Below are 11,759 nucleotides of genomic sequence, written 5' to 3'. Positions count from 1 at the left end.
ACAAATGTTGAAACACTGTCTTGAACAGTGGTCTGTGGCTCTGCAAATGAAAAGGGTCATAACGTGTACTTTAACTGTTATTTCCACTGTGGTATCACTTCTACTGAGAAGAACCTCAGAACTTCTTCCACCGCCCCGTCACTTCTTACCAACATCAGCTGCTGTGACTCTGTTACTGTCCTCACACTGTCAGATGATCCATGTTGTTCTGAAATAAGTTCAGGAAGAATGTTTTCTCCTTGTTCTGTTAAAGTTCTGCTGCAGATGAGAGAAGATGAAATGAAGACAGTTCAGCCAGGACTGACACAGTGGACAGAGACAGATGTGTCTCAGTCATGTGACGTCCTCCAGGTGTTTGTGAGCTTGTTGCTGAGTGATGGTGAAAGCTCTCTGAACTGTCCTAAATCAAACGTCTTCACCTCAGCAGACGTCTCTTTATTGGTCAGATGTCAATTAAAACCAAACCTGACAGTCAGACAGTCAGAGGTTTGACCCCCACAGGCTCTACCTGTCCCACCACAGAGTGTACAATGAAGCGTACAGGTGGAGCAGTGACTCATGTGTCTGTTGGACATGAACAGTGAGATTAAATCAGTGTGTGAGGCTGATGATGACTCACAGCTTCACTCTCTGAATCAGCTCCACACTTCAGTTTGTTTTCAGGATGAAGAAACAGACGAACGAGCGTCCTGAGATCTTCCCGTCAGAACACGATGAGCCTCGCTGCCCTCGCTCGGTCCCCTCGGTGGGACTTTACTCATTTCTGTGGTAGAAAACGCTGCGACAGTCATCACAGGCTGCTTCATGTCGGTACAGTCAGCACCAGGAGGATTCTGGGAAACGAACCAAAGGGTTTAATGGCAGCCAGGACTAATTTTACTGAACGTCTCGGCTCAGGAGGAGTCATGAAAACACACGACACATCTGCTCTCTGAGCTCCAGAGCCACTGCTGCTTCACGTCTTCAGTTAGAACAGACTGAGGCTCAGTCAGCAGGGAGGCTGTCTGTGGTTCTGTCTGTGGTTCTGTCTGTTGGTCCACAGTGAAACATCTGTCTGTCTGTCAACATGAGTCCGTCTGCATCGTCCCAGTTCATCTTCTAACCTTTGATAAGCTAACGTGCTAAATATTATCATGCTTATAAATATAAAGCTTCTCTGTGAGCCATGTGCTGTTGGAGGAGTGTGAAGTGTGAAGGAGGTTCAGACCGAAGGCTTCATGAAGAGCTGCTGCAGCTCAGCTGATCAGTTTCCTGACAGGAAGCAGCTTCAGCTTCATCTGAAGTCAGTCAGATCAAATGTAGGCCAACGTTTTGTGTCGTCAGCAGTTTGACTGAAAGTTTTCACATTATGTAAGAATCTGAACGTCTGCTGGAGAGCAGCCTGTTGGTCCCAGCAGAGGTTGGAAGTCTGTTGTTTATCTGGACTGAGACATAACTTCAGTGTGTGTGTGTGTGTGTGTGTGTGTGTGTGTGTGTGTGTGTGCTCCTCAACACACATCTGACTCATGAAAACGTCTCTGAATGATTTTAAATTCTTGTTCTGGACATTTTTCTTGTTTCTTGTTGAATCAGTGTTACATGGTGAGAGTGAAGCTGTGAACTGTTGAAGACGTTTCAGACGAACAGCTGATAAGATCCAGTCTCAACCTGCCTCTTTAACAACAGGTGATATTTGGACCTGCAGCAGATTCTTCTGTTACTTCTCGTGATAAAATGGCTGCTGACAGTTGAGCTGTGAGCTGAAACCAGACAGTTTAATCAGACCTGCAGCACCGAGCGGCACCGAGCTGCACCGAGCGGCACCGAGCTGCACCGAGCGGCATGTCTCAGCTTCAGCTCAGCAGCTCGTGGACCAAACTTTTCTCTGACTCGAGCTCGTTCACGTGAATTTTCCCAGTCGGAAACACGTTTTTCTGATTATTCCGACAGCACGTGAACGCACTTTTAAAGCGGCCATCTTGCAGACTCACTGACGACGTGAGCGCGTTACTGAGATGGCATCTAGCGGACTGTCTGCGGACCTGCAGAGAGTCGCTTAAGGTGATTTAATTACCCACAATTCATTGCAATACAGATGTGACAATGGCTGTGTCTCAATTCAGGGGCTGCAGCCCTCGAAGGGCGCATTTGAAGGCCAATTACGTCACAACGCCGTGCGAAGGCCGTCCCAATTCGAAGGCTCCTTCAAATGCAGCCTTCCTTCCCTCTTTTTGGAGGACGCACCGCTACTATCCTTCGCGGCCTCCCATATCCCAAGATCCTTTGCGCGCCCGAAACAGAAGAAAGAAAGAAGGGAAATGGCGACATCAAGTGGTGTAGATCGTCACTTTCGCGGGCCTGGGCGGCAGAAATCGTGACGTAAGGGTGAGGGGCGAGAACATCCGGTGACGCAACCAGGAAATGCTCCGAAGGCTAGACCGTCCCATTTAACAACGGTGGACGCGGCCTTCGAAGGATGCAGCCCCTGAATTGAGACACAGACCCTCGCAGCTGTGATGTGATGACAGGGTGGCTTCTTCTGCTTAGAACAGCAGCAGAGGCTCATGGGTATTGTAGTCTTTAGAGCTGAGAAACAAAGAGTCAGTAATTCACACTGACAGTCAGAGTCCAGCTGTTTGATCCACCAGAGAAAACATGTGAGGCTGTTTCTGTCTCACAGGCTTCAGGTTCCTCGTGTCTCTTCCTGTCGGCTCTGGTTGACGAGGACGAGGCTGCAGTGACACGTTGTTCCTCCTGTTTGGTTTCAGTCTTTCATCCTGCCGCCAGTTAACAGAGGAATGTGAGGAGTTAATGGAGAGGAGTCGAGGGTGGAGATGTGCAGAGAATAAGAAGAATTAAATGTCTTTGTTTATGCAAATCAGATGCAAACATCATGCAAATGATGTGAAGGACGTCAGCGTGGTGATCTGCTGCTGCTGCTGCAGAGACGAGTCCCAACAGGACGAGACGCATCACACGACCTCTGAGTGGAGAGAGAGAGGCCGTAATTTCACTGTGTGTGTTCCTGTGTGTGTCTGTCAGTGTGTAGTTTCAGTCAGAAGAGAAATTAAACATCCCAATGTGACTCACCTGAAGACAGCAGGACCTCCACCTGTCTGTGCTCAGAGGAGACCTCTGAGATCTCCTCCACCCTGCACCTCTCCTGTTTCAGGGCCCCGGGGCAAACGTTTGTTGTTGCCCCCCCCCCCCCCCCCCCCCCCCCCCCTTTACCTGTTAACACGTTTCCAATGCAAATCGCCTCCTTTCAGACTCTCCATCAAGTGTCTTTGTTGTGGATTAACAGCTGAGCTCAGATCAGCGAGGCTGCTGAACTCAGTACAGACCGATACCTCTGAGGCTCTGTAGACCAACTACAGCTACCCAGGAGAACACTGCACACTGTGTCACCGTGGACGACGAGACTTCACCTGACTCTCATCAGCATGGAGGGAGGAGATGATGATGCTCCTCACATGTGCAGAACTTGCCTTAGAAAAATCAGGTTTTTAAATTTTCTTCAGTATGAAAGTAATCCAGTGATAGCTGTCTTACATACATGAGTACACTGCAAACAGGAAGTGCTAACAGCTGATCAGCAACATTTGAATGAAGTTTTGTGTTTATTTATTTTATGTTTGGGGTGTTTTTTGTGTTTTAAAAGTTTAAAAGTCGTCCTGCAGGTGAAAGTGTTTCCTGACTGACCTGATGAAGAACTTCATGAGGAAACGTGGCAGCAGATCTGTCAGCTGAGTGACTGTTTGTTCAGACACACACACACACACACACACACACACACACACACAGTGATTGTTCCTGGTCCAGACAACATGAGGGGGTTTATTTCTCTGCAGGACAAAAAACTGAAACACAATTATATCAAAAATCTTCTGCAGCTGTTTTTCTTCATATTTGCTAAAAATAGTGAGTTTTATTAAAGTGATCATCTGCCAGCCTATCAGACTGAGCTGCGGTCGCTTGTTCCACGCTGACTCCTCCTGTCTCGGCCTAAATGAGGCTCTCTGACTGCAGACGTGTGGTAAACCCAAACTGCAGACTTTAATCCGTCTCTCCAGAAACCAGAGCGGGACCACACAGACGCTGCAGACGGGCTTCATACAGTCTGACTCCCACACAGCATTTACAGACAGTGAATCAGGCGTCTGAGAGACGAGTCCACCACCAGGGTCCACTCAGGAACCAGCCGCTTTTACACAACGTTCAGTTTTCAGACTGTGGACTGTGTCTGCACGGACCCAGAGTCAGTGTACTGTCTGTCTGTCCGTCTGTCTGTCTGTCTGTCTGTCTGCAGAGCCGTTAGCTGTCTCCTCACTCAGTCTCTCCACATCACACACTGCAGCCTTCATTAACCATCAGATCTTGTTTCCATAAATGGATTTTGTGCTGGTGTTGGAGCTGCAGAGCGAGCAGAGCTGCTGCTGCTGGACGTTTCTCTGGGCGTTGACGCTGCGCTGCATTCCTGCGTCCTGAGCAGCCGGAGAGGAATGTGAGGAATGTAGCCGACATGTGACAACACTGACAGTCCACAGTCTGCAGCATCAGGATTAAAACTGTCTTCTATAAACTCACAGACTGTCTGAGTCTGTGCAACTCACACTGCAGCCTGTAGGACCAGAACTGTGGATCAGAACCCTCAGAGGGGTCACAGGGTCGACCGGATGACGAAACATCAGGCAGAAAAGTCCATATTGTGCACAGTCAGTCCTCCCATCTTCATTTTAAATGTTAAATATTTATTTTATAACCCACTGATGATTCTTTTCTCTCATTATATTTATTGTTTTTGCACTAAAATATATATAAAAGATTCTTGTTCTGATTTCTGAACTTCTCTCTGCAGGAAAAGATAAGATGATAAAAAGTCTCAGCGATCTCCTTTCTGTCACTCAGCAACATGAAATGACCTGAACTAATATAATTCAACGACTATTAAAGTTAAAGGTAGAGTCAGTAGGATTTGTCCCAGCTGTTCCTGAACGCACCACAAAGATAGTTGATTGTTGAGTCTCATTCCCAGGACGTCAAACAGCCACATGTTGGGTTGGTAAAGCGTCCCGAGCAGCAACAAAGAGAGAAAATAAGAAACTCTCTGCAGATACGAGACACTAACACGCCTTTTCTCCCCATTCAGCCTCCCTCTCTGTCTGTTTACGTCTTTGTCTCGTCTCGCTGCGTCTGCCGTGCGTGATGTGCTCTGATAGGTCGACATCAGTCTGGTGATGTTGGGAAGGCGGCGTGCGATGACGCCAAATAACAATAATCCATAATTCACCTCAAATGCATCAAACTAAAGTAACGAGGCTGTTTGAAGCTGTGAGGAGGAGAAAGTTCAGATGATTGTGTTCAGATGTAGAGAGGGAAAGTCTCAGAGATACTCAGGTACAGTACAGATACCTGAGACATGTACTGAGGTACAGTAATGAAGTATTTGTACTCTGTTACTTCACACCTCTGACTCTTACTGCAGTAAAAGAGATGAAGCCTCAGACGATCTGAACCGTCTCAGATCTTCTCTGGAACAAACAGCTGGACGTCTCTGTGAGGAAATCAGACGAGACTCAGTCAGAGTTAAAGCCCGGACGGTTCTGACCCGATTCAGTGTTCAGCAGTGATGAGAAATCATCTCTCTGCTGCAGAACTGATCACACTGATGCTGTTTGATCAATAACATGACATCATCATCATCAGTTGATCATATTGAATATTGATAATCTGAATCTGCAGAGTGAAAGTGAAGAAAGGACCGTTAAAGTTGAGTAAATGTTCCCCCCCGACCCTCCAGACCCCTGTGTGTGTGTGTGTGTGTGTGTGTGTGTGTGTGTGTGTGCGTGTGTGTGTGTGTGTGTGTGTGTGTGTGTGTTGAACAGTGACAGGTGTGAGCGGTGTGACCGCTCAGCATGCTGGGAGTTCTCGGGGTCGTGACCTCAGCTGCCCTCTGACTGTTTCACGCCTCCTCAGGTAAACAGGTGTGCAGCCTGAACACTCGATCAGTTTGTTCACAGTTTATTGATCTCTGATCAGACTGAACAGTTGTCATGACGACACGCTGACTCCCTGATGCTCGTCTGTCAGGCGGCTGCAGAGGAGACGACCACAGCGTGAACACGTGTCTGAGAACAGATCAGACGTGTGAAGGTTTACCTGAAGCTCAGGTGGACTGGTTACCTGTGACAGTAACAGGGCGGCTGCTGCACCTTCACCTGATCTCCAGCTCAGATCCTCCAGACTGAAGCAGCTGGTTCAACTCACAGGATGCTGAGAAAACACGAGTGAAGATGTGTTAGCATTAAAGAGATAAAGACGGAGGCAACAGAAAGTAAATGTTGACAAAATGAGAGTTAACGGATCTGGACACAGAGCTGGAGGCGGAGCCTGTTCACTCCAGACTGGCTAACTTTGGTTTAGCACCCGAAGAAGTTGAATAGAGACAAAATAATTTGATCTTGCGGCTCTTCAAGACACTTTTTATTGGACTGAATGGCTCAAAATATCCCAGTGGAGCAGGTCGGCGCTCGGGGTCGTGCCACACAAAATAATGTGTCCACCGATTCACAGATGCTTCTTCGATGTCAGCTGATGAGTCTTTTTGGGCCGCAGCGCATCACGTGACGATGTCAGTACACAGTTTGGCCTCTGGGGGGAGCTGACTTGTGTGAGAGCGTGTTCGTTTCATCAGCAGGAGAAAACAGACACACAGGAAGTAGATTTATTGTGAAAAGTAACCAAGAAGTCAGAGCAATCATGGAGAGCCAGGAGGAGGTAACGACCCGTGACAGCGGCAGGTTTTCAAGCCAACTTTCATAGTGGCCAAACTGTGTAATGACAACATGACACGACGCACAAAGACTTTCTCCAGCTCACACCGTACAGAAGAGCAGCTGTAACATGTGTCAAACCCCTGTGACACGTCCAGAAGAAGTCCAGAAGAAGTCCAGAAGAAGTCCAGAAGAAGTCCAGGCGAGCCGCACGATGAAATCATTTATCCTCATTTACGTTAGCGGAGGGTGAAACAGGAAGTCGGCCCCTCGGTGAAACGCTCCAGCGGCTCTCTGGGCTGCACGATGCTGAAGATCTGAGTCATTTTAAATCCGGGAAGAAGTTCACATCTGTAATACGTTTTCTTTGGTTGAACCAGGATTAAAATCAGTGTTAGCTCAGTTAGCTAACACGTTCCACCAACATGAGCTCTGGTGACACGTTGTCCACAGTCCTGGACACAGTGACGTTTATAGAAGTTCACAGAGACAATGAACGTCTCCACCAAACTGTATTTAATGTGTCTCGTCTGATTTCCACACAGTGACATCACAGAGACGTCCAGCGGTTTGATGTAATTATGGAGGTTTTTACTGTTTGTTCCCATGAAGATCTGATCTGAGACCAGTTTAGATCCTCTGAGGTTTCATCTCTGTGCTCTGACTCAGAGGTGGAAGAAGTACTCTGATATCTTACTGCAGTAAAAGTATTTCAATGAGTATTTAATGTCTTTATGAGCTGATGGTAGTTTATTATGGTAATCAGCATTTAGTAGTTTTATTGTATTTCTTCAGCAGCAGCAGACACGTGACAGAACCAGAACTGTCAGCCTCCTGGTGGCGCTGGAGGATCAGTCAGAGGATCACTGAGGTCTGCGGGTTCGTCCTCTGGGGAACATGAATGTCAGCACTTGTAATAGTTTGCATGTGGAGAGAAACTGGTGAACGAGAAGAGAAGTGAAGGTGTTGACTCTCCTGCAGACGTCCTCCGCTCACGCTCGCTCCCGTCTCCCTCTGGCGTCAGACCGGTCTGACATTTGGACCTGGGCTGTTTAAGGCGGGCCGGCTCTGGTCTGAGTCAGGGCTCTGAGATTAAGCGTTTCGTCTGTCGGCTGCGTGTGTGTGTGCATGTTTGCGTGTGTGTGTGGGTCGGCGTGGCGTTGTGTTTGCGTCTGTTGGCTGCAGGGTGAAGCCTGAAGTCTGCTGTGGGTGTTTTCTGCCTTTACACTCCAGAGTGACTGATGAAACCAGCATGAGTCACACTGAGGCTGTGTGTGTGTGTGTGTGTGTGTGTGTGTGTGTGTGTGTGTGTGTGTGTGTGTGTGTGTGTGTGTGGGATCAGATTCCTGCAGCAGCTCTTGTTTGTTCTGGGACATATTTTGGGATGAGCTGTTTTACGCTGCACGCTATCTGCACATTTTCTTCAGAGACACGCCTCATGTGTGCTTTCACAACACTGTGTGTGTGTGTGTGTGTGTGTGTGTGTGCGTGCGTGCGTGTGTGTGTGTGCGCGCGCGTGCGTGTGTGTGTGTTAGTATCTAGCCACGCAGCTAGCTCTGCAGCTCCTGCAGAGCAGAGACAGTGTTGGAGGAACCACACTGTGAAAACACTGTTAAAAGACAAAAAAAGAAATGTTAAAATTCTACTCGAGTAAAAGTACCTGCAGAATGTACTTAAGTATCAAGTATTATTTAAGAAACATTCAAGGTCGTGAAAGATGAAATATTTTTAATCTTCTGAAATTAGAACAGACAGACAGTAATTACATGAATTCAACACCTCCTGAACTTATATATACACATGACTTTAAAGGAACAGTCCACCCAAAACTAACATTTTCACAGTAAAACAGAGTTGCAGCGTTCTGCTGAACAGCTGAAGCAGCTGGAGATGATTTAAACATCAGATGTCTCCATACAGCTCGTCTGCTGTGATCACAGAGATCAACCTGATCTGAGGAGACCAGGTTTAACCCTTTATTAGGATGAAGTCTTCACTGGAGCTGCTGAGCTAACAGTGTTAGCGTGCAGCCTGTCTGAAGTGAGTGCAGGAGCTGGAGGGTGTAAATAACTCGGGGCTGCTGGAGACTTGGATTACAGACGTATGGAGGACGGCTGCAGCTCGTGTTAGCTGTGTGAACTTTTCCTCCTGCTGCAGCTTCACATGAAAAGCTTTAAACTGACAAAACACAAGTTGACTTTTATTTTGAAGTAGGCCAGTCACAGGAAATGCAATGAGTTTAGCACTTACCGCGATCTACAGAGCGAGTTGTTGACAGCAGATGAGTTTAAAATATGTCAGAAAACGTTTTATATGTTTTATACAGACGTCTGATGTTTAAATCATCTCCAGCTGCTTCAGCTGTTCAGCAGAATGCTGCAACTCTGTTTTACTGTGAAGCTCCAGAAATGTTCTGTGGACTACGACACTTCACCTGACTTCATATCATCAGGAGGAGATGATGACTGAGCCTGACTTCATATCATCAGGAGGAGATGATGGCTGAGCCTGACTTTATATCATCAGGAGGAGATGATGACTGAGCCTGACTTTATATCATCAGGAGGAGATGATGGCTGAGCCTGACTTTATATCATCAGGAGGAGATGATGGCTGGAGTTACATTAACTGGGTGGACTGTTCCTTTAAATGCAGTCAGGTCATGTTTCTATAGTTGCGGGTATGGACCCGGGGTGGGGGGGGCCGTGGTCTGCTGTCATGTGCTGTGGTTGGAGCCCCTCCCTCCTCCCTCTGCAGGGCGGGGCCTGTGGTGACGGTGGTCTGGTGGTCGGGGGTCTTCAGGAGCTGCTGTGGTATGTTGGGGGGTCGGGTGGAGGAGGAGGGATGGGTGGGGGCTCTGGTGGTGGTCGGGGGTCCATTATACTCTATTTCTGTCTCTTCTCCCCGCTGAGGTCCGACCAGCAGAGAGGGAGGAGGGCGGAGCTCAGTGAGGCGATGGTTGTTGGTTGGTTGATGGACAGCTGTGGTCGAAGTATTCAAGTACGAGTTCAAGTTACTTTTCACATTAAAGTCGTTCATCTCCTCCAGTGAAAAACTCTCTGAATACCGATAATATTCTTTGTGACATCACTTCCTGTCAGATGTTTGAGCTCCTGTGTGTCTGTCGCTCAGGTGCAGCTCAGGTGTGTCTGTCGCTCAGGTGCAGCTCAGGTGTGTCTGTCGCTCAGGTGCAGCTCCGGTGTGTCATTGTGTGCAGGTTGAATGAAGCTCGCCTCGTTACACACCACAGAAGAAGAAGTAGGTGTCCAACCAGCTGGAGAGGACGGACGGACCCGAACCGTCTCCGTCCTGTTTCTTGTCCTCTGGTCGTCTGATTGGCTGTGATGGTTACTGCTCATTAAGTGGGCGGGGCCAGGAGTGTCGCATCACCCTTTTCTCTTAGTTTAATCTCTGCCGTCAGTACTGCTGTACTTCTACTTCAGTAAATATTTGAATGCAGGACTTTTTGAGTATTTCTACATGAATGTGTACTTTTAAGAAGTATTTCTTCATCATGTGAGTGAAGATCAAACTGGTCCGAACTCCTGCTGCTTCACTGTGAATGGAGGAGGATCAAAGAGGTGTGTGTGTGTGTGTGTGTGTGTGTGTGTGTGTGTGTGTGTGTGTGTGTGTGTGTGTGTGTGTGTGAGAACACCTGCTGGGTTCAGGTGACTCTCAGGTGAAGTCTTTAACCTGTTGTTGTCGTTCTCTCTCCTCCCGTGACCAATCAGAACACAGAAACCACAGGGAGCCCAGTGCATCATGGGAGGTGAAGAGATGAATTTTACCTTCATATTCATTTAATTGATCTTCTTTTATATGTTGAAATGTTTGTTAATAAACTCTCTGAATTATAATTAATATTCACATGTGGCTGTTAATGATTCAGTATTTATAAAGACAGACAAAATGAAGTAATTTGACATAAATATCAGTTAATCTGGTTCTTTTAAGCTGTGAAAGCTGCTCTGTGATTGGCCCCTGAGGTCACACAGCTGATCACAGTAAATCAGTGTTTATTGATCAGCTGTGATCAATGAGCACGACACATGAATATGAATGAGGGAGCTGAGAACATTAAAGCAAACAGTCACATGATGATGTCACACTGATGCTAATGCTAATGCTAACTGAGGCCCCTGCAGTGAGACTAAAGTCTTTACAGCAGACACACACACACACACAGTGGATCCGCTCGTCTGGTTCTGACTCTGAAGTGGGTTTATTGTCCTCTCACACGGCTCAGACTGATATCTGAAGAGCAGGATGTAATAAAACTTGAGGTACTTCCTGTTGCTAAGGACACCGACCAATCAGAACGCAGTGGCAGTTTCCCATTAACTGACTCTACTGAAGTGACGAAACTCTCAAACATCACAGTGTTTTTATTTCTCTGTTCTGAGACACGGAGCCAAAGTTCAGACTTATAAGTCAGCAGCTGAGCTACAGGTGAGACACAGGTGAGACACAGGTGAGACACAGACTGACAGACTGCACCCACATTACCAGTAAAAGTAAAGATGTGGTGTTAAAATATTACTTTGGTAAACGTGAAAGTCAAACATATGAACAGTACTCGAGTAAAAGTATTTAAGTATCTGATGTTAAATGTGTCAAAAGTACAATTAGAGTACTTCATATATCTACATGTACCATATTGTAGCATGTAATCTGTAAAGTAATTAGTTTCTTAAGTTATCAGATAGATGCAGTGGAGAGAAGTATGAAGTTGTACTTGAGTACAGTACTTAGTTACACCTCATCTGTGCACATCTCAAGCAGCTGATCCATAAGACAGAACCATGAGGACCCGTTCAGAGGACAGAACCATGAGGACCCGTTCAGAGGACAGAACCGAATGCTTCAGTGTCCTGGAAAACATTTTACAGATATTTGCAGAAAGTCATCTTCTCATCCTGAACACATGGAAATCTCCTTCTTTCCGGTCTTTTTCAGGATTTCCAGGCCCGTCCCTGCAGCCCGTGGGTCAGCGCCGGCCTGGAGCCC

The sequence above is a fragment of the Pagrus major genome, chromosome 11 (assembly GCF_040436345.1).
Source record: "Pagrus major chromosome 11, Pma_NU_1.0".
In the NCBI taxonomy this organism is placed as follows: Eukaryota; Metazoa; Chordata; class Actinopteri; order Spariformes; family Sparidae; genus Pagrus; species Pagrus major.
Note: the sequence above shows the minus strand (reverse complement) of the source record.